The sequence below is a fragment of the Geotrypetes seraphini genome, chromosome 7 (genome assembly GCF_902459505.1).
Source record: "Geotrypetes seraphini chromosome 7, aGeoSer1.1, whole genome shotgun sequence".
Lineage (NCBI taxonomy): Eukaryota > Metazoa > Chordata > Amphibia > Gymnophiona > Dermophiidae > Geotrypetes > Geotrypetes seraphini.
Genome location: NC_047090.1, coordinates 123,340,645 through 123,367,131, shown reverse-complemented (window position 1 = coordinate 123,367,131; position 26,487 = coordinate 123,340,645). Strand labels below are relative to the sequence as shown.

Sequence of the window (26,487 nt, the reverse complement as noted above, 5' to 3'; positions counted from 1 at the left end):
ATTGAAAAAGCATATCATACTTAATAAGTATACCAACTATTACTCTAATTATAAACCCACCCCAAGTGTCTGCTTTTTTTTTAAAGTGGAAATCTGGTAACCCTACCCAAGCTCCTTCTCTAGTTTGCAGCAGTGAGCCACACACAATACATTGTCACTTCTGGTGAGTTCTGTTGCTGCCTTCCCCCCAGCACTGAACTAAAAGCAAAATAAGTGCCCTCTGCTGCTGCCTCCATCTTTTCAGAGACGCCACCTGCTTGCATTTGCCCTTTGACACACTTCCCGATTCCCTGCAACCAATCACCCCCCCGGTTGAGAGCCACTACCCTAAAGTCAAGTCTAGCTCTAGGCTAACTGGCACCCTCTCTGCTTCTGGCTTTCCCCTGCCCCCCATTTTTAGCTGTGAAGCCCTCCTTTGGTAGTCATAGTATCTCCAGCACAGTATCTTCCTCTCTCTTCTCCCTACCACATGATATAGAAGGGTGCAGGAAGAGTGGTAACAACATGGCAGTGGCTCCACCATGCATGGTGTCCTGTGCAGTCACTCCAGCTGTCTAAGACAGTGTTTCTCAATACACGGAGCTTGGGCGGGGGTACTCGGTTGATATTTGTTAGACTTAGGGGGTATTTGCCTTGAAGAAGTTGAGAAACACTGGTCTAAGATGTAGCCACATGTACCAGCTCTGAAGCTTGAGTTGATGTGTGCAACTGAAGTACATGCATGGCGTTTATTTAATAACTTACATGATGTGAACAGACTGAAGTAGTGTTGAGTGACATTTTGTACTAACATACGTGACATAACATAACTGGAGCTTTGGTAAAATGTTTGCATGAGAAGCAGCTAATGCAAAAAAATAATTGAAACAATAAATATAAATATAAATCTTGCGACAACTGAGGGCTCCTTTTATTAAGCCGCGCTAGCGGGGTTAGCGCGCGTGACTTTAAATCCCGCGCTGGCCAAAAAACTACCGCCTGCTCAAGGCAGGCATTAGCGGCTAGTGCGGCCGGCGGTTTAACGCCCACTAAAACGCTAGCGCGGCTTGATAAAAGGAGTCCTAAGTGTAACAAAAATGTAACTATTTGCAGACCAGGCATTCAGCAGCCTAATTCTCCCCCCACTTCTACATCCTCCGTCAAGCTCTCAACAACCTCCACAGCCTGATACATTACATACACATAATGCTTCAAAACAAAATAGTTTAAATTAGAGCCCCAGGCAGATTGAAACTTGCTTCTATCTCCTCTTTAGCACCTGTTCTGCAAGGAGAATGGTGAGTCACCTCCACCTGCACGAAGCAAATAGTCCCAATCCATCAGTCAAGAGGTGAATGTTTAGCCTGAAGGGTTCTGTGCAGGAATGCAAAATACCACAGCATAATATTAGTTTATGCGCAAGAAGCCATAACATTAACAAGAGCCAGATGAGGCTAAGGATCAATTCATCACATGTGGCATGATACCGACACAAATTCAGCTCTATTTCTGGAACCATAAAACAATGGTCTGAAGTCAACTCTGAATTACTCTTTTTTGAAGGGCCCCGGCACTATGCAGTGTTCCCTCAAACCTGGTGTTGATTTGTGCTGACAATACACTGGATCATGATGGGAAAATTGAAACATTTCTCCATAGGGGAAAAGTAAAAATAAGATGGACTGGAACTTAAGGGGCAGTGACATCCTGGTGACAAAGATATACTCAGTCTCAAATCTTATACCATGAGTCTACAAAGCCTTCAATATACTGTATATTCATAGTATTTCTATAGGGCCTCAGTGACACCATTCAAGGCTCAAAAGCTTTCACAACCAAAAGTTTTACATATCATATCGTCATTGGTCCTGTTCTTTTAACAGTAACATAAAAAATTATTTTTAAACTTTAAGAAAACCATTTTTACTTAACTTAACCTCCTCCCCTTTTATCAAGCTGTACTAGAGGTTTATAGCATGGGCCGGTGAGGTAAGTGCTTCAACACTCATGGGAATTCGCATGCTAAAAACCTCTAGCATACCTTGATAAAAGGGATCCTTAATTATTTATGGATTTGCTGGTCCACCTGTCTGGGAAGTTTGTTTTATATTCAACATGTTTCACCCAAAGTTTTCTCAAGGATACTTCCCAGAACTGTTCATGCTATCTGACTCCAATAAATTATCAAGTAAAAATTTAGTGGAGTCAGATGGCATGGAAGGTTCTGGGGAGTATCCTTGAGAAAGCTTTGGGCGAAATATGTTAGATACAAACAAACTTCCCAGACAGGTGGACCAGTAATGCCAAAACAAAAAAGACTGTGGAATCCAATGCTACTGCATGCTTGAGGAACATTTTCACCCACAGTGGGCGTAGGTTGCTATATCCACAAAACTTGTGAAGAGACCATTCGGGACCACTGAGGAAAACTATTTTGGTCGAAACATGGACCGTGTTGGGTCCTCTTCATCAACCATAATTGTGGATGTACTTCAGTGTTCTTAAAATTGAGAATTTTTTGTTCCAATAAAAGCCTACATTAGTAACATTGGATTCCACAGTCTTTTTTTGTTTTGGACTTTTACCCTTCTGTTGACTCAAAGGGTCAAATCTTTTGTTTGTTCTGGACCAGTAAAGCCATAAATAATATAAGTTAAGTAAAAAGGTTTTTCTTAAAGTTTAGAAAGAATTTTTGATATGAATGTTAAAAGAGAAGGATCAATGACGATATGATATGTAAAACTTTCAGCTGTGAAAGCTTTTGAACCTTGAATGGTGTTGCTGAGGCCCTGTATAAATACTATGGAGATATGTTGAAAGCTTTGTAGACTCAGGGTATAAGATTTGAGATTTTGCTGATTGCCCAGAGTATATATAATAATAATAATAATAATAATAATAATAATAATAAAAAAATAGCCATTGGATAAAGAAAAATATACTTACAGCATACCTCAGTCATCTACACTTGTGCTCTCTCCTGATGGCCCACCAAAGGGATAAGAACATAAGAATTGCTGATGCTGGGTCAGACCAGCGGTCCATCTTGCCCAGCAGTCCGCTCATGCGGTGGCCCTTAGTTCAAAGACCAGTGCCCTAACTGAGACTAGCCTTACCTGCGTACGTTCTGATTCAGCAGGAACTTGTCTAACTTTGTCTTGAATCCCTGGAGGGTGTTTCCCCCTATAACAGCCTCCGGAAGAGCATTCCAGTTTTCCACCACTCTCTGGGTGAAGAAGAACTTCCTTACATTTGTACGGAATCTATCCCCTTTCAACTTTAGAGAGTGCCCTCTCGTTCTCTCTACCTTGGAGAGGGTGAACAACCTGTCTTTATCTACTAAGTCTATTCTCTTCATTATCTTGAATGTTTCGATCATGTCCCCTCTCAGTCTCCTCTTTTCAAGTTTCTCTAATATCTCACTTTATGGCAACACCTCCAGCCCCTTAACCATTTTAGTCGCTCTTCTCTGGAACCTTTCGAGTAGTACTGTGCCATTCTTCATGTACAGCGACCAGTGCTGGACGCAATGTTCCAGGTGAGGGCGTACCATGGCTCTTTACAGTGGCATGATAACCTTCTCCGATCTGTTCGTGATCCCCTTCTTAATCATTCCTAGCATTCTGTTCGTCCTTTTCGCTGCTGCCGCGCATTACGCGGACAGCTTCATTGACTTGTCGACCAGTACTCCCAAGTCTCTTTCCTGAGGGGGTCTCTCCAAGTACTGCATCAGACATCCTGTATTCGTGAATAAGATTTTTGTTACCGACATGCATCACCTTACACTTATCCACGTTAAATCTCATTTGCCATGTCGCAGCCCATTTCTTGAGCGTGTTTATGTCACATTGCAGGTCTTCACAATCCTCCTGCATCTTGACTACTCTGAATAATTTCGTATCGTCTGCAAATTTAATCACCTCACTCGTCATATCAATTTCCAGATCATTTATAAATATGTTGAAAAGCACTGGTCCAAGCACCGAACTCTGCGCCACTCCACTCGTGATGCTTTTCCAGTCTGAGTATCGTCCATTTACCCCCACTCTCTGTTTCCAGACAGTTTTTAATCCACGTATGTCACCCTCGATCCATGGCTCGCAATTTTTCAAAGTAGTTGTTCATGCAGAACCTTGTCGAACACCTTCTGAAAATCCAGCTATACAATGTCGACCGGGCCACCCTTGTCTATCTGCCTCGAAGAAGTGCAGCAAGTTCGTCAAGCAAGATCTTCCTTTGCTGAAGCTGTGCTGGCTGGTCCTCATCAGATTGTGTCCAACAAGGTGATCAATGATGCGGTCCTATATCAGCGCCTCTACCATCTTTCCTGGTACCGTTCTATAGTTTCCCGGATCTCTCCTCGAACCTTTCTTGAAGATCGGCCTAACATTCGTCACTTTCCAGTCTTCCAGAATCCTTCCTGATTTGATCGACAGATTGGCTTACAACTTGTAAATAATAATGTGAATATTCAAAACTGAATGCTATCTGTAAAGAATTGTACTTTATTTATTTGAAGCAAATGATCGCAACAGAGCAAGAAGTAGAATTCATATCTTTTCAACAACCTCCAAAATCAATAATTGTATTTCTATGTCCCCTAATTTTAAATAGCTCCAGATAGTGTACACTAAGGATAACATCAACGCAAATAATACAATAGTAATTATAAAGGGCTCCTTTTACTAAGCAGTGTAAGAGCATTTTACCACGGGCTGTTGTGTTAAATGCTCCGACACTCACTATGAGCATCCAAGCATTTACCTCATTGGCCCCTGGTAAAATGTAACGCTGCTTAGTAAAACCCAGCAAAAATAAACAGAATAAAGTACTACCAAAGGTCACAATTAGTATTAGCAATATAATGTGCCATTGTTCTCCCAAGGCATACACTCTTCACAAGTACAGTCATGTACCTGAACAGTGGCTATTAGCAAACAGGAAATTAGAGGAGAGTAGGCCAGTTGTTTAACCTTTCAAACAACAATAAAACAAGAGGCCATTCCACTAAACTAACAACCAGAAAATTGAAAACAAATCATAGAAAGTAAAAACATAGAAACATGATAACAGATAAAGGCCAAATGGCCCATCCAGTTTGCCCATCCGCAGTAACCATTATCTCTTCCTCTCTCTAAGAAATCCCATGTGCCTATCCCAGGCTTTCTTGAGTTCAGACACAGTCTTTGTCTCCATCACCTCTTCTGGGAGACTGTTCCACGCATCTACCTCCCTTTATGTAAAAAAGTATTTCCTTAGATTACTTCAGAGTCTATCACCTCTTAACTTCATCCTATGCCCTCTCATTCCAGAGTTTCCTTTCAAATGAAAGAGCCTCGACTCATGCGCATTTACATCACGTAGGTATTTATATGTCTCTATCATATCTCCCCTCTCCTGCCTTTCTTCCAAAGTATACAGATTGAGATCTTTAAGTCTGTCCCCATAAGCCTTACGATGAAGACCACTCACCATTTTATTTTATTTTTTTATATTTCTTTATTCATTTTTAAACTTTCAACAAGTAATTCATTATACAATCATATACACTGTAATATTACTTATTAATCATACATTCAGTGAAATCGTACTATAACTTCTCCCTCCCACCCTTCTTCCAATATAATCATATAATTTTATAAAATATAAATTCATCCCTCCCTCCCCCCCCTTATACTTCAATAGACAAAAGGAAAAAAATAAATTATGAATTAATTATAATCATTCCTTACAATAATTTGTAAATGGCTCCCAGACCTCCATAAATTTTTTATATCTTCCCTGTTGGATAGCTAATATTTTCTCTATTTTAAAAATATGGCACAATGAATTCCACCAAAAACTATAACTTAATCTATCATAATTTTTCCAGTTTCTCGTAATTTGCTGAATAGCAACTCCTGTCATTATGAGTAAAAGCTTATTGTTTTTATGAGATATTTGACTCTTTTTCCTCATTGAAGTTCCAAATAATATTGTATCATATGAAAGTGCCACCGGATTTTCAAATAAATTATTAATTTGACTCCAAATAGATTTCCAAAAATTATATATTAGAGGGCAAAAAAACAATAAATGATCCAATGCTCCAGCTTCAAGATGACAGTGCCAACATCTATTAGACCTAGAGCTATCTAATGTTTGCAAACGCACCGGGGTCCAGAATGCTCTATGTAACAGAAAAAACCAAGTTTGTCTCATAGATGCAGACACTGTACATCTCATCCTCCAAGACCAAATTCGTGGCCATTGAGACGCAGTAATTTGATGCTTGATCTCAATGCTCCAAATGTCCCGAAGACCATTTTTTGGTTTTTTATTCAAAAATCCAGATATTAGTTTATACCACTGAGCAGCCTGGTGTCCCAGGAAGTCCACCTGAAAACATAAGAAAGGCAAACTGTACTTATTATTGAGATTTTTCCATTCAGGGAACCACTCACCATTTTAGTAGTTTTTGCATGCCATGTCTAGATACACTGTGGAATATGTTGCTGGAGGCAAAGGCACCAACCTTTCAATGTGATTAGGGGTGCTCAACACAGCACAAATTATGCCTCCCTGGACACAATAAACTAAAGGAACTTGCTCGATATTGGGGCTCAGCATCTGCTGCACATTACACTCAGTAATACACATATATTTTAGTTATAAACCACAAAAGATCACAAAAAGAGGAAGACGGGCAAAAATATCTGAATAAGTTAAAAGTTAAGAGAGGCTGGTCATGTAGTCAGGAAAGCAAAGATGCAAATGGAAGAAATAATAGCCGACATGGTAAAACAGGAAGACATTTTTTAGATATATCAGTGATAGGAAGAAGTGCAAAAGTGGCATTGTGAGACTCAAAGGTGAAGGGGAGAAATATGTAGAAGCTGGTAAAGAAAAGGCTGGATTGCTTAACAAATATTTCTGTTCTGTGTTCACAGTTGAAGCGCTGGGAGTGGGACAGCAGAAGATAGACACAAATAGAGATGGAGGAGTGGTAGACCCTGATCGATTTTCAAAGGGTTGTGTTCGTGAGGAGCTAGCTAAATTAAAGGTAGACAAAGCGATGGGGCCGGATGGTGTACATCTGAGGGTGCTGAAGGAACTTAGTTAAGTTCTGGTTGCTCCGCGGACTGACCTTTTCAATGCTTCTCTAGAGTCGGGAGTGGTACTGGAGGACTGGAGAAGAGTGGATGTGGTCCCTCTCCACAAAAGTGGAAGTAAGGAAGAAGTAGGGAATTAGAGGCCAGTAAGTCTGAAATCTGTGGTAAGCAAATTAACGGAAATGCCTTTAAAACAGAGAATGGAGAAGTTTCTGAAATCCTGTGGATTACAGGGCCAGAGGCAACATGGATTCATTAGAGGTAGATCTTGTCAGACAAATCTGATTAAATTCTTTGACTGGGTGACCAGAGAATTGGATAGAGGGAGTGCACTAGATGTGGTGTAGATTTTAGCAAAGCCTTTGACAGTGTTCTTTTAGCAAAGCCTTTGACAGTGTTCCACACAGATGGCTAATAAATAAATTGAGTGCCCTCAGGATGGGTCTCAAAGAGATGTGCTGGGTCAGAAGCTTGAACAATGGTCTGAAATTTAGCAGCTAAAATTTAATGCTAAGAAATGCAAGGTCATGCATTTGGGCTGCAAAAATCCAAGTGAGCGGTACATTTTAGGGTGTAAAGAACTTATGTGCATGACAGAAGAGTGGGATTTGGGTGTGATTGTATGTGATGATCTTAAGGTCGCCAAACAGGTTGAAAAGGTGACGGCGAAAGCTAGAAGGTTGCTAGGGTGCATAGGGAGAGGAATGGCCAGTAGGAAAAAAGAGGTATTGATGCCCCTGTATAAGACTCTCGTGAGACCTCATATAGAATATTGTGTACAATTCTGGAGACCGCACCTTCAAAAAGATATAAAAAGGATGGAGTCGATCCAGAGGAAGGCTACTAAAATGGTGCCTGCAGTGGCGTACCAAGGAGGGGCGGTCCGCCCCAGATGCAGCCTTAGGGGGGATGCATAGCCAGCCAGGTCCGGAAAATTCTACCGGGCCGATCAGCCTGCCTCTCCCCGACGTCAGGGAGAAAGAAAGGGCAGGGAGAGAGGAAGAAAAAGTTGGGGGAGGGAATGAGATCTGGAGGAGAGGAAGCATACAGGCTGAAAGAAGGGAAGAAAGATTGGATGCACAGTCAGAAGAAGAAAGTGCAACCAGAGACTCATGAAATCACCAGACAACAAGGTAGAAAAAATGATTTTATTTTAAATTTAGTGATCAAAATGTGTCTGAATTTATATCTGCTGTCTATATTTTGCACTATGGCCCCCCTTTTACTAAACCACAATAGCGGTTTTTAGCGCAGGGAGCCTATGAGCGTCGAGAGCAGCCCTGGGCATTCAGCGCAGCTCCCTGCGCTAAAAACTGCTATTGTGCTTTAGTAAAAAGGGAGTGGGGGGGGGGGGTATTTGTCTATTTTTGTATGGTTGTTACTGAGGTGACAGTGCATAGAGTCATCTGCCTTGACCTCTTTGAAAAAAACCCAGAATAGGAATGATAATTAACATTTTCTCAGCGTACAGTGTGCTTTGTGTTTTTTTAAAAATTTTATTGTTGATAGATCATTTTGACTTGGTCATTTTAAAAGTAGCTCGCAAGCCCAAAAAGTGTGGGCACCCCTGAGCTAGAGTGTTGAAGCTACGTGTTCCTGACGTAAAGGCCATCTCTGACGCAACAGGAAGTTGCATCAGAGACGAACTTTACGGCAGCCATATGCAACTACAATGTAAGAAGGCAGTTTAGATATCGCCGGCCACAGGACAGGGAGGTTTGTAGGACCGGGCCTGTTGTCCGGGCCGGGGGGGAGGGGGGAGAAAGTGCCACGAAGGTAAGGGGCAGGGAGGGAGAAAGGGAGAATAGGTGGGGTGGAGAGGAAAACAGGGTAAAACAGAGGGGGGAGAAGGACGCTGAAAGCACATGGGGAAGACAGAGGGGGGGGATAAGGACGCTGAAAGCACATGGGGAAGACAGAGTGGGAAGAAGATGCTGAATGGAAATGGGGAACAGAGAGTGGGGAGAATATGCTGCAGGAAAATGGGGAAGAGAGAGTGGGGAGAAGACGCTGAAGGGAAATGGGGAAGAGAGAATTTGGAGAAGACGCTGGCAGGGAAGAAGACAGAGATGCCAGACTATGGGAGGAGCGGAGGGAAGAAGATGGGTGCCAGACCAATTTGGAAGTAGAGAGAAAGGGAGAGGCACAGTAACAGAGCAAATGGAAGATGAAAAGAGACAGTGGATGGAAGAAAGAGAGTAACAAGAAGATGAGGAAAGCAGAAACCAGAGAAGACAAAGGTAGACCAAAAATTTTCTATTTATTTATTGCTTTAGGAGACATGTGTCACTGTTTCTGTGGTGTTGCATTGTATGCAAAGTCCAGCTTCTTGCTGGTTCAATTTAACCTTTGTCTATGTATTTCTATTTTATCCCCCCCTTTTACAAAACTGTGGAGCATTTTTTAGCGCCAGCCGTGGTGGTAGCAGCTCTGATGCTCAGAATTCTATGAGCATCAGAGCTGTTACCACCGGGCTAAAATCCACACTACAGTTTTGTAAAAGGGGGAGGGGTTAGTTTGTGATGACATATTCCATACTAGGTGAAGGTGTTTTCTGTGTTCTGTGTGTTCGAAAGACATGGTTTTCTGTTAGGATTGACGGTGTAGGATTGATCTGTACTAATCTGGCTTGTTTAGTTTTACAATGGGTGTATTGATGTTGTACTGCTCACTGCAGTATGTAAGATGCTGCCTTTTCCTAGGTACTCATGTGTGACATGTGGCTTGTTACTAAAAATCCTGTTTTTCGTACAGATGGAGGGGGTGCCAAAAAATGATGGGCCCCGGGTGTCACATATGCTAGGTACGCCACTGGGTGCCTGGTCTTCATCATAAGGCGTATGGGGACAGACTTAAAGATCTCAATCTGTATACTTTGGAGGAAAGGCGGGAGAGGGAAGATATGATAGAGACGTTTAAATACCTACATGACATAAATGCGCATGAGTCGAGTCATTTGAAAGGAAGCTCTGGAATGAGAGGGTATAGGATGCATTTAAGAGGTGATAGGCTCCAGAATAATCTAAGGCAATAATTTTTACAGAAAGGGTGGTAGATGCAAAGAATAGTCTCCTAGAACAGGTGGTGGATACAGACACTGTCTGAATTCAAGAAAGCCTGGGATAGGCACATGGGATTTCTTAGAGAAAAGAAGACATAATGGCTACTGTGGATGGGCAGACTGGATGGGCCATTTGGCCTTTATCTGCCATCATGTTTCAATGGGAGGAGCTGTACTTAGCAATTGTTCTTTTGAGCAAGCACTAGGCACAGTTCCTCCCGCTCTTTACCAGCAATTTTCTGCCCAAATAGCGTGAATATAATTTGCATTCTATTATGCTGAGAATTGCCTGTAAAATACAAATTGCTCCCACTATGGCCAATACATCGACTCACCAGATTTTATTGGCAAGTTTTGAGAATCCAGCCCAGTGACTTCACAAAGAATCTCCTACCTCCTGCTCTGTAGCAGATGCATTCTTTGGGGAGTCACACACATATCAGAAGCCGATAAACATTTGGGCCCTAGACAAGTGCCTAGTTTTCCTGTGTCCTGGTGTGAAGGGGAGAAATTTACCTCACACTTTTGTGAATAAAGATTCTGCCAGGACTGGTTATACTCACTTATTCAGCTGGTCTGGTTTTCATCAGCTTTAGAAGATCAGGAGGAGAGGCAGAATTAGACAAGTTTATGTATGACAGCTGAAATCAAAGAAAAGATAGTGGAAGAGCCAGTGATCATTAAAGAAAGTTTATAAGGTTAATAGCATTACCAGTTGTAACTATTTTAGTACTGAATGGAGATTAATTGGGTATAAAAGAAGTCTGCAAGGGTATGAAAAATATTATGCTCATTAGAAGTTAATAACTAAATCCAAGGCTACAATATATAAGCTTTTTTTTTAGATTGGGTTTGAGAGTTAGAGATTCACTTCCTCAGGTGAATCACTTCCTCTCATCTTTTGCTCATGCTGTCTTGACTTGAGGAAAAAGCATTTTAACTCTCAAAAGCTAGTCAAAAATTTATTGTTAGTTCAATAAAAGCTATCATCTTATATTACTTTTTTGTTTTTATTACTTTCTACATTGGACTAATATGGCAACCACACTACTTTGTGCTCATTAAACTGCTCATGGGAGGCTTTTGAAAATCACCTTTTATTTTCGTTTATAACTGAAAGTGAGGCATTTTTCTTAAAATAACAAGCAGAGTCCATAGCTGCACAAGTGGATCAAGATCCTCTATGTGCAGGGCCTTTCTTTGAACTCTGCTATAAAGTTAGCTATTCCTTGTAAGGGAATAACATAGTTGGGTTCTTTGTATATGTTTTTTGTCCTCTAGCAAAAGCTTAACTTTTCAAGATCATCCACCCTTGGCATCTCTGACTCTGGGCAGCTCAGGGGCTGAGCCACAAAAGCCCTGAACTTAATCCTCTGTCATCTAATGGGACGTGTGAATGGAATTATGGCACACTTCAATCCAAGTTTAGCATAAATGCTTTGGGTCTGTGGGTTGGCTTCAGTCTCTTTCTTTTGGTAGACCTGACAATAGGTACCACAGTTCAGCAATGAAGCCCTCTACACGCACAGAATAGTTAAAATCTACTTGCAGATTCATAACCTATTTTTCCACTAAAAAGATTCTCTCATGATAATCATATACCACTTAACACAATATCACTGAATAACAATCTGTAATTAGCTTGACCTGGCATGTTTATACATGCGTTCCAGAAATTAATTTGTGGAAGTAAAAAATAGAAGCTTCTCAGAAACCAGCAAATAAGCCTGTTACACCATTCATAGAAACATAACGGCAGATAAAGGCCAAATGGCCCATCTAGTCTGTCCATCCGCAGTAACCATTATCTCTTTCTCTCTCTGAGAGCCCACATGCCTATCCCAGGCCCTCTTGAATTCAGACACAATCTCTGTCTCAACCATCTCTTCTATGAGACTGTTCCACACATCTACCACCTTTACCGTAAAAAAGTATTTCCTGAGATTACTCCGGAGCCTATCACCTCTTAACTTCATTTCTATACGAATGGTCACGCCTAGATTCCAGAGATAAACACATAACTTTTAGTATTGCATAAATTACCTGTGTGAATCGTGCCCATTCACTGCCTGTCTGTACAATACACACTATAAGAACATAAGAATAGCCTTACTGGGTCAGACCAATGGTCCATCAAGCCCAGTAGCCCGTTCTCACGGTGGATAATCCAGGTCACTAATACCTGGCCAAAACCCAAGGAGTAGCAATATTCCATGCTACTGATTCAAGGCAAGCAGTAGCTTCCCCCATGTCTTTCTCAATAACAGACTATGGACTTTTCCTCCAGGAACTTGTCCAAACCTTTTCTTAAAACCAGCTATGCTATCCGCTCTTACCACAACCTCTGGCAATGCATTCCAGAGCTTAACTATTCTCTGAGTGAAAAAAAATTCCTCCTATTGGTTTTAAAAGTATTTCCCTGTAACTTCATCAAGTGTCCCCTAGTCTTTGTAATTTTTGACAGAGTGAAAAATCGATCCACTTATATCCGATCTACTTCACTCAGGATTTTGTAGACTTCAATCATATCTCCCCTCAGCCGTCTCTTTTCCAAGCTGAAGAGCCCTAACCGTTTTAGTCTTGAGAGTTCTGGTTAGATTTTTAGATATTTAGATAAATCTTACCTTACCAATATGGCTTCAGACCCAACTTCTGCACTGAATCCCTATTGGCCTCTCTAATCTCTAAGGTTCAGCAACTGCATTCTCGTAACAAGTTTGCTGTCCTTCTACAATTCGACCTCTCCGCAGCTTTTGACGTTGTCCACCACGACATTCTAATTTTCCAACTCTCCGAGATAGGCATTAGCTCCATAGTTCTTGATTGGTTCTCCAAATTCTTGAGCTCCCGCTCTTACATGGTTAACATGAGCGGCACCTCATCCTCCCCCTATCCCACAAGGCTCACCCCTCTCTCCAATCCTCTTTAACATTTACATGTCCTACCTGAAACTACTCCAACTATCCCCCCTTGAAACTTTTTACACTTACGCTGATGACATCCTCGTCCTCCTTGAGACCGACTCGAACCTCACTAACCTCTCCACGAACATATCCTCATGCATAAAGAACCTCCAATCCTGGGCATTCACAATGCATATGAAACTAAACGAGTCCAAAACAAAACTCCTTTGGCTCGGCCTAAAATTAGACCATCTACCTTCCTCCATCCCATTGTCCTCCGGCCCCCCATTACAGCTCGAGTTCTCAAGCAAAGTTCTAGGTGTCACCTTAGACTCTTCTCTATCCTTCAACGAACATCTCCAATCCCTGGTGAAGAAATGCTTCTTCAGCCTTCACATGCTAAGGAAAGTCAGACCCTATTTTCACCAAAAACACTTCGCAGTCCTAGTACAATCCATCATCCTCTCCAGATTGGATTATTGCAATTCTATCTACCTCAGCCTAACCAAGAAAAGCCTCCACAGACTTCAGCGGATTCAGAACGTCGCAGCTAAGCTTGTTTTCGCGAAAAGCAAATTTGATCACGTCTCACCACTCCTGTCTAAGCTCCATTGGCTCCCAGTAATCCCCAGGATCCACTTCAAATGTGCGTGTCTGGCCTACAAGATCCTACATAGCATCCTTCCTGCCGTTATCCCTCTATCCTGGAACTCCCCAACCCCTACTTCCTCCAGATCCTCCCAAATTTTTAAACTATCCTTCCCTTCCATAAAAGGTATTTCCCATGCAGGCAAACTTGGGTCATCCCTCCCCTTTAGAATCACTGAGATCTGGAATAACCTCACCTCCCCACTCCGAACCTCAAGCTCCCTCCAACTCTTCCGCAAACACCTAAAAACCTGGCTATTCTCAAAACTGTAACACTTCCCCCCTCTTAGGCCTCTCACCTTCCCCCTTTACACCTAACTCTTTAATCTCTCCACTGTAGTTCCTCTCTCATCCTTCTTCCTGTAAACCGTGCCGAGCTCCGCATTCGTGGAGATGGTGTGGTATATAAACCCAAGGTTTAGTTTAGTTTAGTTTATGTGCTTATTTACAGATCATTATGAGCTGGATTTATGGACATGCTGTATGTCCACACATTTGCCTGTTCAAGCAGAACTTACATCGACTGGTGAAATGGAGTTCACCTACTGTAGTAATGCTGAAAAAACAATACAGTAGCTCCCTGTTAACTGGAACTCAATTAACCAGAACTTTCAAGCAACCAAAAACAAAATCTAAGAAATACTTGAAATAAAAATGAAAATAAAATCATAAGAACATAAGAACATAAGAATTGCCATCTCCGGATCAGACCCATGGTCCATCGAGTCCGGCGATCCGCACACGCGGAGGCCCAGTCAGGTATACACCTGATTGTTCTAATCACCCATATCCCTCTATGCCTCTCATAAGGAGATGTGCATCTAATTTGCCTTTGAATCCTAGCACAGTGGATTCCTTAATAACCTCCTGTGGAAGAGCATTCCATGCGTCCACCACTCGCTGCGTAAAGCAGAACTTCCTGACATTTGTCCTGGACTTGTCACCCCTTAGCTTCAAACCATGTCCTCTTGTCCGTGTCACATTGGACAATGTAAATAATTTGTTTTTCTGCTCTATTTTATCGATGTCTTTCAGTATTTTGAACGTCTCTATCATGTCCCCTCGCAGCCTCCTCTTCTCAAGGGAGAACAATCCTAGTTTCTTGAGTCGTTCCTCATATTCCAATTTCTCCATACCTCTTATTAGTTTCGTTGCTCGTCTCTGCACCCTCTCCAGCAGTTTTATATCCTTCTTTAGGTTGGGAGACCAATGTTGTACACAGTATTCCAAGTGTGGTCTGACCATTGCTCTATAAAGCGGCATTATGACTTTCTCCGATCTACTCGTGATTCCTTTCTTTATCATGCCCAACATTCTGTTTGCTTTCTTTGCCGCTGCCGCACATTGTGCCGACGGCTTCAGGGTCCTATCTATCAGTACACCCAGGTCCTTTTCTTGTTCGCTCTTACCCAGAGTTGCTCCTGACATTCTATACTCGTGTTCCTTATTCTTACTACCTAAATGCATTACTTTGCATTTCTCCACGTTGAACTTCATCTGCCATTGCTCTGCCCATTTCTCTAGCTGATACAAGTCGCTCTGGAGTTCCTCGCTATCTTCCTGCGATCTGATTTCCCGGCATAGCTTTGTGTCGTCTGCAAACTTAATGATCTCACTGGATATTCCGCCTTCCAGGTCATTGATATATATATTAAATAGAATCGGCCCAAGTACCGAGCCCTGGGGCACACCACTAGTCACTTTCTCCCAGTCTGAGAACTTCCCATTTATGCCCACTCTCTGCTTCCTGTTTTCCAGCCATTTGCCTATCCACCTTTGTATATCTCCCTCTATTCCATGGCTTTGTAGTTTCCTGAGAAGTCTTTCATGCGGAACTTTGTCGAATGCTTTCTGGAAGTCCAAATAAATTATGTCCACCGGCATTCCACTATCAATTTGCTTGTTCACGGTCTCAAAAAATTGAAGCAAATTCGTTAAACATGATTTCCCTTTCCTGAACCCATGTTGACTGGGTTTCAGCAAGTCGTGTGTATCTAAGTGCCGGACTATGCTATCCTTGATCAGTGCTTCAACCATCTTTCCAGGGACAGACGTAAGGCTCACTGGTCTGTAGTTGCCCGGTTCTCCTCTCGATCCTTTCTTGAAAATTGGCGTGACATTCGCTATCTTCCAGTCATCTGGTATCTGTCCAGTTCTGATTGTCAGATTGGTGAGTTTTTGCAATAACTCTCCGATTTCAATCTTCAATTCTTTTAAGACTCTCGGATGAATTCCATCCGGTCCAGGGGATTTGTCACTTTTAAGGCAGAAATTTATGTGTAAACTTGGTAGGCCACACCTGAGTACACCCACGCTTTGCCTACCACATGCCTGGTAGTTTGTCTGGAACAGTTTATGGTAGGCCTATTTTTAATAGTAACTCTCATGCAACCAGAAACTACATTTACCCAGCATCTATCAATCCCCATGGGTGCCAGTTAACTGAGAGTCTACTGTAGTGGTGGACGACTACCACAGGCCAGATTGCCTTTAGTATAGACGAGGCATCTGATTCTTTGTGGGGAGGTTCTCTACGGCTACTGACAGAAAACTGTAGGCCCCACATCCCAGCCCCAGAGGAATGTTTCTTTGGTGTTAGCTCTGAAAGACAGAGTGTGAAGATTTATATGAATTCTATGAGATTGGCTACTTGTTAGAGATGAGTGGTTGATCTTGTAAGTGTACTCCTAACTAGCATACTAGGAGTAGAAGGAGTATTGCCAAGTCCATGTATTCAGGACTTTGCAAGACCAATCTATGGACATAGGTATCAGTGCTTAAGCAACCTCAATATTGAGAGAACTCTTTCAACTCTGCCGACAGATGCTTTTTTTGGTTTAGCACCCTCAATTATTTTGAAAAATTGTCTCATATGTCTATAGGCCCTCCAAAGGGTTAATTCTGCTCAGTCCTTTCACAGTTTTCATCTCCCTTCCCTATACAACCTAAACTCTTCTATAGCAAGAAAAAACAAGACACAAGAAAGTGGTTGAGCTGATGTATATGTGAAACTGGTGCCCAGTAAAACCTTGGCCAGGACAGTGGGAAGAGGTGCTGGGATTATGCAGGAGAACATTTATTTTACTTATCTCTAGGACTGTCTCCAGGCTGGAGTGAAGCCAGAATGTTATAACGAAATGCAGGACTGTACCTAGGCCCTGGCTCACTGACAACCTGCTATTACCATGCTCTCCTCAGCCCATGGATGGAGCTCCAGCTGCTTCCTGTGGTTTGGAAGGGAAGTGGAGTTGGGAAGTGTGGGGCCCATGTAGCCAACTCAGCTCCTTTCTTCTGCTGCCAGCTATGTTTTGCCACGTGATTCCGTGTCACAAAAACAGGCTAATCCAATCCTCGTTTTACCCTATTGCATGCATGATTTGACTGGATTACCCTGTTCCTTATGGAATGGGTGGCAGTTGACAGTACAGAACTATCTTTAGATTTGTACAGCATTATCTGGGACCTGGCCACTTCCCTATAGACAGCTCTGCTGATCTCACTACAATAATTCTTAGAGGAACAGTCTTACACTTGTGACAGTACTGTATATCCTTTGTTTCTATATTTTTAAATCATTATTTGAGCCATGAATGTGAATTTTTACAAAGAACAGCTCATTTTTATTTGGACTATATGTAGATTCTGTAAGTGTGAGGAACTTACTGTGTGCATTTATAGAATCCTGTCTCTTGATTTGGTGGTTCTATGTTTCAGGGGCCAATGTAGAAAGGCTTGTGGATATCTGAGTGCTTAGGCCCAGAGCCTATACACTTGAAACTGATTAATTGAAAGTTGAAACTAATTAAGCGTAATTTGCACTGATAACAAGCTTAATTGGCTCAACAATTAGCTTAAATTAAAATTAATTACTAATTAGGTGCTTAAATTGGTAGGCAACTACCAGAAAGTGGCTGTGGTTAAGAGCGGATAATAATTAGCACAAGATGTCACAACATTTTTTCTGTTATTGCTCCACAACTGTTGAATGCCTTACCGACATATCTAAGAGAGGAAAAACACCTAGACCGATTCAAGGGCAACTTGAAAAGCATCTTACTTAAGGATACCTTTATTTTATAATATGCCATCGATAGAAGCTTTTTCTTTTTCATTTACCAGTTTCTTTCTTTATTCCCCTCCAAACCAATTTAAACCTTAAATGTTTTCTATCCTATAAAGAATGTATTTCTACCCCTCCTTTCCTTTTGTTCCGGTTAGTCCGTATAATGTTGTATGTTACAATTTTGTTCATGTGTTTTTATTTTCACAGCATCCAATTTAAATTTTGTACCTTGCTTAGAATCTTGGATAAGCGATTGAATCAAGTTTTAGTAAAACTTGAAACATGATGGGCGGATCTTGGGTGTGTTTTCCATGTAGGCGCCTAAATTGGATTTAGGCACCAGAATTTAAGCCAAGAAAACCCTGGCATAAATAAGGGGTGCCTATGATCTTTACACTTAACGGTGTCTAAGTTCAATTGAGGTGCCGCTAGGCATGATTCTATAAACAGTGTCTAACTGAAGATTGACAGCTGCTGTGCGCCGTGTTTTCTGGTGCCTATTTTTAAGGTGTCGTTTATAGAATCGGGGCTTTAGTGTCTGCTGTAAACATAATACTGCAGCATTACAGAAGCTAACTGCATGAAAAATTTATGTGTGGAAATCTGCAGCAAATGTGGGGGAAGTACGACACACATATGCACAAGATTTCGCAGTAAGTATGGATTCTTGTGCGCATGTCCAAACAAAAGCCAAAAGTGTCAGCCCACATCAGCACTTGTTCTGCGCCCACATATGAATCTCGTAAAAATTGCTTATAGAACAAGATTTGCAAGACTCGTATGTAGGTGCAGAACAAGTGCCAATGTGTGCGTTCACTTTCGGTTTTGTTCCAACATGTGCGCGTTTGTTACTTTCCATCTGCCTTATAAAACTTGCAACAGCTTTCTTTCGCTTGCAAAACAAGACAGAACTGGCAGTTAAATTCAAAAGATTGACAAGAAATCCTCTCCGCAAAACCTTCTTCGCCACCCCGGATCCTAGTGAAAAAAATTCCCATGCACCCATGCACAAGAGCTCTCTACAGCAAAACCCGCAGTTGCTTTCTGCATCAGATCTTCAGTATAGATTTTCTCACTCTGTAAATGTTCTTTCCTTTAAGCTTGTGCATGTCAGGCATGATTGAGCTTTCTGGCATTAAAACACAAGGTTAGCAAATGCCAAGACAAGCACTGGCAGACATGCAGAAAAGGAGAGAAAGGAGGGAGATACACAGGACAAGTGACATGCTGGCATTGCAAACTGGCAGCTCTCCACCAGCATTTACACATATGCCTTAGTCAGTGTTTCTCAACTCGGTCCTGGAGTACCCCTTTGCCAGTCAGGTTTTCAGGATATCCACAATGAATTTGCATAAACTTGATTTGCATACACTGCCTCCATTATTTGCACATTTCTTTCATGCATATTCATTGTGGATATCCTGAAAACCTGACTGGCAAAGGGGTACTCCAGGACCGAGTTGAGAAACATTGCCTTAGTGCAAGAGCCTAGTACTGAACTAGGCAAACCTTTGAGTGTGGCTGTGCATATACGGTGAAAGAGCAAGTGTGGGCTTTCTGGTGTAAACTTGTTCACTTTTTATGGGCCCTTTATTCCATCCTTTATTGTTCTTTGCAACTTGTGAGAAACAAGCAGTCAAGAATTTCTGATAAGACTAATGCAGTAAAGGAAGGATCTGTAGAAGTTAAGAGAGGAAGAATTAATTTGTGTCTTTACAGGTGCTTCAGAAAGGATGCATTAGTGTAGGTTGCTTTTGTCAGCTGTAGCCTGAGGTGCACAGACAGCAGACTGTAGGAATAGAATCCCAAGGCGTTCCCACTGAGCACCGAAACTCTATACCAGTCAGTACAACGTGTCCTTTTCTGTAAAAACAAAAGGGAGGCCCAAAGATCCTCCCTTCTGTCTTAATGCAGACTTAAAGGTCAAGATAGATGACTTTTCTTTGTGAGAGTTGAATCTGTAGATTTGTGGGTTTGTTGTTTGAAAGGGTGTTTTAATTTTTCTTGACAATTTCCTCCTGCTTCTTTGGGCTTGGATCCTTGCATCATAAGCGTTCATTCACAGTTACCTGGGAGTTATCCTGTATTGCAATGTTCTTCATTGCAAGGTATGATGGGGTTGGGGGTGGAGGAGGCAATGGCAGCTCTCATTCATTGTTTCTCTTTTTTTGTTTTGTTTCTTTCTTCTATTCAGTCTCTGCCTGTCTATCCAAGCTTATGAAAAGAGGAAACTTGGGGGGTGGGGGTGGTAGAGAGAGGTCAGGCTTGGAAAACATGGCATTCTTCATTCTCAATACAAGAAGAGAATGTATTTGGAAACACCCGCCTCTTTGTAGACATTCTGCTTAAAAGTATGAAGGTGGTCTGGAAGGGATGGATGACTTTGCCTTATGCTGGTCAGTAGTGTTATAACCCTACAAAATATAACACTCTGTCTTCTGAAAAATTTGAGCATCCGCAACTGCATCACCCGGGCGCTAGCATCTGTTCACTGGCTACCTTTTAAGAAACGTTGTATCTTTACAGCCCTAGTCTAGCCTTCAAAACCTTCTAAAAGTGAATACCAGACTACATGATACCCAAGCTACCAATCTATACCCCTGGACGACCATTAAGGTCCCAAGGAGAGAGATGACTGGTCTTACCTACTGGTCACTCCCTCAAAACAGAATCACCCACAGACACGCCTACTCTCATTTCATAACTAAACTGTGGAGACTTGTCGTCTGTCCCCCCCCCATCTATCAGAACATAAGATGGTCTATGGCAGTGGTTCCCAACCCTGTCCTGGAAGACCACTAGGCCAATCGGGTTTTCAGGCTAGCCCTAATGAATATGCATAAGAGAGATTTGCATATAATGGAAGTGAGAGGCATGCAAATTTGCTATCCTGAAAACCCAATTGGCCTGGTGTTTCTCCAGGACAGGGTTGGGAACCACTGGTCTATGGAACTTCAGGAAGGCTGAGAAAACCTGCCTTTTTACATAACCATGTATGTCTTCAAGTATCCCAGCGTCAATAATGCTAGTAAGACTTCCTGGTTATGCTAATTGTTTAGATCCATATTTAAACATATGAGTTGTGCCTACAATACTTTGTTGCCAAATTACATACCGGTACTTGTCGTCCATGCTCTATATCATGCATCTACTGTTAACTCTTGGTGCTTGTATTACTTGTTACCAAATTACATGCTGTTTGCCTTGTCTCTGGGCTCTTTTGGGAGGACAGGCTAAAAAAAATGAATACATAAATAAACAATCAAATAGAAGATATATGGTGGCTCTTATTCAGCTCATTTGGATACAAAGTAGGCCCAACATAAAACTTAGTGAAGTCTACTGTTCTAAAGCATTACCAGTTGAACCAGGGACTTTCCACAGGGCAATACACACAGCACTGTCATTGATCCAACTGTCTGGCCTAATCCCTAGTTATTAACTCTTCCTCAAAACATTCAGCAAGATATTCATATTTATTTGATATACTGTTAATGTTTCTCCAGAAGGATGTTATGGGCAGGTGTAAGAAAAGTAGGGCTGGAGTTAGGTTGGCAATAATTTAATTGGAAATGTTAACCTGTTGATACAGCCGGGTAATGTTTTTTATTCTAGAGATTTCTGTGGAAAGATGTTGACTGTAAGTGGTTTGAACAAAGACTGAAAAACTCCTGTGGTCAGGGAAGTTGGCAAGCTGACTCTTTTCTGGGTTGGTTTTTTTCTTTTCCTTTTGTCTCCTCCTCTGCCATTAGCAGAAAATCTTTCCCCACTGAACTAGGCAGAGCTGAAAGGCTGTGGCACTCTACACTGATTAAATTGTGCTGACTCAGGAAGATGTCAAAGTGTAACCAGAGCAGAAAGGCTGCTTTTCTTTCCTTTTGACAGCTGCAGCAATGAGCTGTTGCCAGGGTCTCACCTTGGGTCCAGGCTGCAGCAAGACCCACAGAGCAAGCACTTATTAAACAGGCCTTACTGGAAAGGGGAGGGAAACCAAACATCAGCCAGAAGTGATCTGCAGCAAACTTTGCTAATCAAAAGTGTTTTTTCTACATTCATTTTTTTATTCATTTATTCTTTATTAATTTTCACTTTCACATCCCTAGTACTTTGGAGACAAAAATAAATTCTTGAAATAAAACAAGACTAAACATTCATTAGGAAATAATTTCTACATTCATTTTTAAGTGAGCAGAAGGTGTTTCTTTTGGGCCCATGAATATAAAAGCATGCATGCTTATAACAGTCCTAGCACACTATTATAATGAAATAATATGAAGGAGAGAATATTTCTGCTTTATTTCACCTATAGTACAAAATGAATAGTGTCTGTATACAATGAGTAAAACCCAAATAAGCGACAGGGATGGTGCAGGGTTCAGTGCACAAATGTGCAGGTTTTCAGTGCATGCATGCCACCATATGATCAGTGCCAGTAAATGGTTAATATTCTCCTTGCTTGCCCCCTGTGCACCTGCACCTTTGTCTGGTGTGTGGTTTTCTCACAGCTGCCTCAATGTGGGCTGTGAAATAAACCAGACTATATGTTGGAGGCTTAATCTCCGAGGGTTTGTAACAAAACACTGTCACCCTTGGAGATGCGTATGGTAGTAGGAAGTGTCAATCTTGGAGATGTCAAAATTTTAAAAAGTACTAGTGAAAAAAATAGTACAATTTAATGAGCAAAATCAACAACTAGCTTTATATTTTGTGTAATATCTTATTTACTGATCTGGAGTTTCTAGGAAATTATGCAAAAAATACACATAGTTTAGTAATTTGTTTAAGTGCTCTGATAGCTTTTGTGTGTTCACATTGCAATTTAATATCCTTTGTGCCTCAATTATCAATTTATCTTACTTTTTTACCAATATTTATTTATTTATTTTTAAAATTTCAATACCATATAATTCTTAGGCGGTTTACAGTATATCCACATACACAGTACTTAAAAACATTCATTTTCTCAGTCACAGGTTTTCAAGATAATATCATCATAGCGATAATCTAATATTAAAAATGTCCAAAAGAAAAACAAGACTGCAGAACTGGACTCATTTACATCATCGATCGGGGTAGGAGCACTCCTGCCCCATGCAGAACCGTCCACAGAAATGACCGCTGTGAGTTCCCATGGTCTCATGAGACTACAGCAGGAACTCAAGGCAGCCATTTTTGTTGATGGCTCTGCACGGGGCAGGCGTGTAGGATGATCGCTCCTACCACTTCATCATTAGACCACCAGGTAAGGTGTGGAGCGGTCTGGGAGGCAGGAGGGAGGTAAGGGTGGGTCAGAGTCGGTCCTAAAAATTATTTGCGTTTTTTCAATATTCGCAGGCTGGCTCTGCCCCTAACCTCCGCGAATATTGAGGGGTATGTGTAGTCCCGTTATAAACAGCCATGTTAGGATTAAAGCAAAATTGAAATCCATGTGGGAACAAGCCAGCAAAGTTTCTGTGAGAAGAGCACAATTGGAGGAGCTTGAGTGCAGGTTGTTTGGCTCCTTCTCAGCTCAGCCGGGACTAACAGTTGGCTGGCTGCAGGGCCATCATTAGGGGAGGGCAAACAGAGCAGCTGCCCTAGGCCCCACAACTCCAGGGGGTCCCATGGTCTGGGCATCTCTTCCCTTCCATCTCTTTCCCTTCCCCTCACCTTCCTGGCGCTTTTCCAAACCAAAGTTTCCTCTCTCAGAGGGGCCCTGACATGGCAGCCTTTCTCACTAGTTGCACACTGTTGCCCTGAAGTGTCTCCTCTGACGTGATCTGGCAGAAACTGGAAGTAGCGTCAGAGGAGAAGCTTTGGGGCAGCTGCGTACAACTAGTGAGAAAGGCTGCCATGTCAAGGCCCCTCTGAGAGAGGAAACTTTGGTTTGGAAAAGCATCATGAAGGTGAAGAAGGGAAGGGAGATGCCCAGACCGCGGGACCCCTGTTTTATGTGTGGTAGTAATGGGAGGTGGGGATATGGGTGGGTGCAGAGAGGAGAGGGAATCAGGGGCCCCCTTCTTAATTTCTGCTCTGGGCCCCAGGATGTCTAAAACCAGCCCTGGTTGGCTGCATGGCCCTCCCTCCCTTTATGGCTGAGGCTTACTCCAACCTCGGTCTGACTGGCAGCCAGAAGACCAGGTTCGTCTGGGAAATCTGTGAGATAGAGTTCTTCTCTATTTGCTCCAGCTGAAATCCTATGCTGAGGCAGGAAAGCATCCCATGGCACAATGAGTAAAGCCATAGCCTATGAGGAAAATTGGGGGAGGGGGGAGGCTCCAAAACTAATTTTTGAAGATTTCTGCAGCCAGAGCCAAGGTCCCCCACCTCTAAAACCCCTTTCCCTACATTTTTGGACTTTCAGGGAAGCCTCCATGAGCCGGTTTTGGTGTGATTTTACTAGCGGTGGCCATCTTGGATTTTAAACTCTCTCTTTTTCTGAGAATTCCATTTGCCTAAAACCCCCTTTTTTTTGGCCAATCAGGGACTTCCTTAGGCCCGAGGTGTCTGAGCCAATCAGGGCTTTAGGCCCCTCCCTGATGCATCATATGATGCACGGGGAGGGGCCTAAGGCCCAGTGTCGTCGCAAAGATCAGAGAAGCAGGAGGTGTTTTCAGTACCTCCTGCTCCCAACTTCAAGGTACAGGGCACGGAGGCCTGGAGGGGGACCTCCGAGGGAAGGAGGAGGTCTTTCCGGGCAGGAGGAAGTGGGCATCCCTCCTGTCATTTTTTTTTTTGGGGGGGGAGGGTGTAGGCGCCTTCATAGCAGGAGGGAGTGAGCATGCCTCCTGCCTTTTTTTTGGATGGAGGGGAGGGGGGGAGTTCTTTCTGAGCAGGAAGAAGTGGGCATCCCTCCTGCCATTTGTTTTAGGCTGGGTTTGTCTGGGAGGGGCGCATGATTATCAGGGGTCATTGGGGGAGGACCATGTTAGCGGTGGGGGACTTTTTCCTTTTTTTTATGGGGCAGATATTTTGCAAGTGTAATACACACAAAATATATGTGATATTGAAAAAAATGAAAAAACAAACAAACTAGGTAGGCCTGTCGGTAGCACAGTTACTGACAGGTCTACAGCAATTGAGTTTTATTAATTTGCATGGCCGGATTGGAAAATAGGTGTTGAGGGGAAAAACACGCGGTGGGTCAGTGAATCGGGTCAGTTTGCAGCGATTGTCGCTAAACCCTTTTTTCATATATGCACTATTCAAATTAAGCTCCATGCTTTAACAGCAATGTGTCTCAAACTTTTTGAGCTCCAGCACACTAAATGAAGCAAATGTTTTTCGCAGCACATTATAATTGAAATTATAAAACTGCAAAACCAACAAAAAATTAAATTTCAAAGTTATTTAAAGTTCTTTATGCTATGGATGGGTAATTTTAACAGCGAAACTAATGTAGATAGAATAGAATTGCTAATCAATGCGATGTGTTTGTTTTTGATTGCAAATTAATTCAAAACACAGCTTAATAGTTGACACGCAAGTATGCATTTCACCATCTACAGTCGTTCTCTTTTTTTAAAATTTAGGGCTCCTTTTACGAAGCCGCAGTAGCGGTTTAACGTGTGTAATAGCGCGCGCTAAACCGCCAGCAGCGCTAGCCGCTACTGCCTCCTCTTGAGCAGGCTGTAATTTTTCGGCTAGCGTTGGGGCAGCGCGTGATTAAAAGTCGCGTGCGTTAAATCCGTTACCGCAGCTTCGTAAAAGGAGCCCTTAATTTGTGTCAGTGCTGAAAATACACATTTGCAAAGATAAGAAGATCCAAACGGTAACAAAGCTTTGATCGTTTTGTTCCTCAAGTTAGGATAACTACTGCATAAAAAATAAAAATAAAACTAAAATTACTTGTAGTTAGTTTTCAAGGACTTATCAAGTCAAAGAATGATGCTTTTCTGGGCAGTTGTACCCTTACGCACACAGACGCTCATAACATTGACAGAGTCTTGCCTATGCGACATACATGTCTTCTAGTTTATACTTATGAAGGGAATTTTTTTAAATAAAATAAAATTGTGGAATCTCTCAAGGCACACCCGGAATCTCTTCGGGGCACACTACTATGCTGGGGCACACAGTTTGAGAGACACTGCTTTACAGAATAGCGAGCAGAAATTGGACACCTGATCATCAGAGGCTTTACAGAAAGACGCATATTCTTCTCATTCACCACTCTGTTATTGTGGTTATTACCACAGTTATCACTTACTTACCACTGTGACTGTTTCTGTAAAGAAAGGGTTACTGTCTCTGGAAACCATGCAGGAGAAAACTGACCTGCTTGGAAGTGACTTTAGCTTCCACAGTAAATCTGGCAAGCACTAGTAATTACAGAGAGAGTGTAGCCAGAGGTCACAGCAAGCCAAGTCCCTGCAGTAATGGGAGCAAGAAATGAAAACAGAGAGGAAGGGTAAAGAGCTGTGGCAGTCCTTTTCATAGAACCTGGATTTCAACTCAAGCAGTATAATGTTAAAAATTAACCATGGTGTTGCAAAAGCACTACCCCCCCCCCCCTCCCTCAGTGTAAGTTCATTTCAGCTGCCAGCATATTATCCACAGTAATGGAGTTTGGTTCAGCTTTTACTGCCTTTAGCCCCATGACCTGCCTGCATTCCCACTTTTCAGGGTCCAGCTGGTTCATGAAAGACTCAGCGGGAGCTGGTGATCTGTTCACATCATCTGCATTTTCTCCTTATGTCTGTGGAACAAATTGATTTCACATAAAGTGTACATTACTATTGCAAAGTAATAGCTCGGTTCTCC

General features: G+C 42.2%; 1 long non-coding RNA gene across 1 annotated transcript; it reads right to left on the bottom strand.

Moving 5' to 3' along the window:
- Positions 1 to 978: 978 nt before the first annotated feature.
- Positions 979 to 26,076, bottom strand: LOC117364325. Its single transcript, XR_004540212.1, has 4 exons — positions 26,002 to 26,076; positions 20,861 to 20,978; positions 10,695 to 10,772; positions 979 to 1,353 (listed from the first exon to the last, which is right to left on the bottom strand). It is a non-coding gene; the product is annotated as an uncharacterized LOC117364325 (long non-coding RNA).
- Between the last annotated feature and the right edge of the window lie 411 nt (positions 26,077 to 26,487).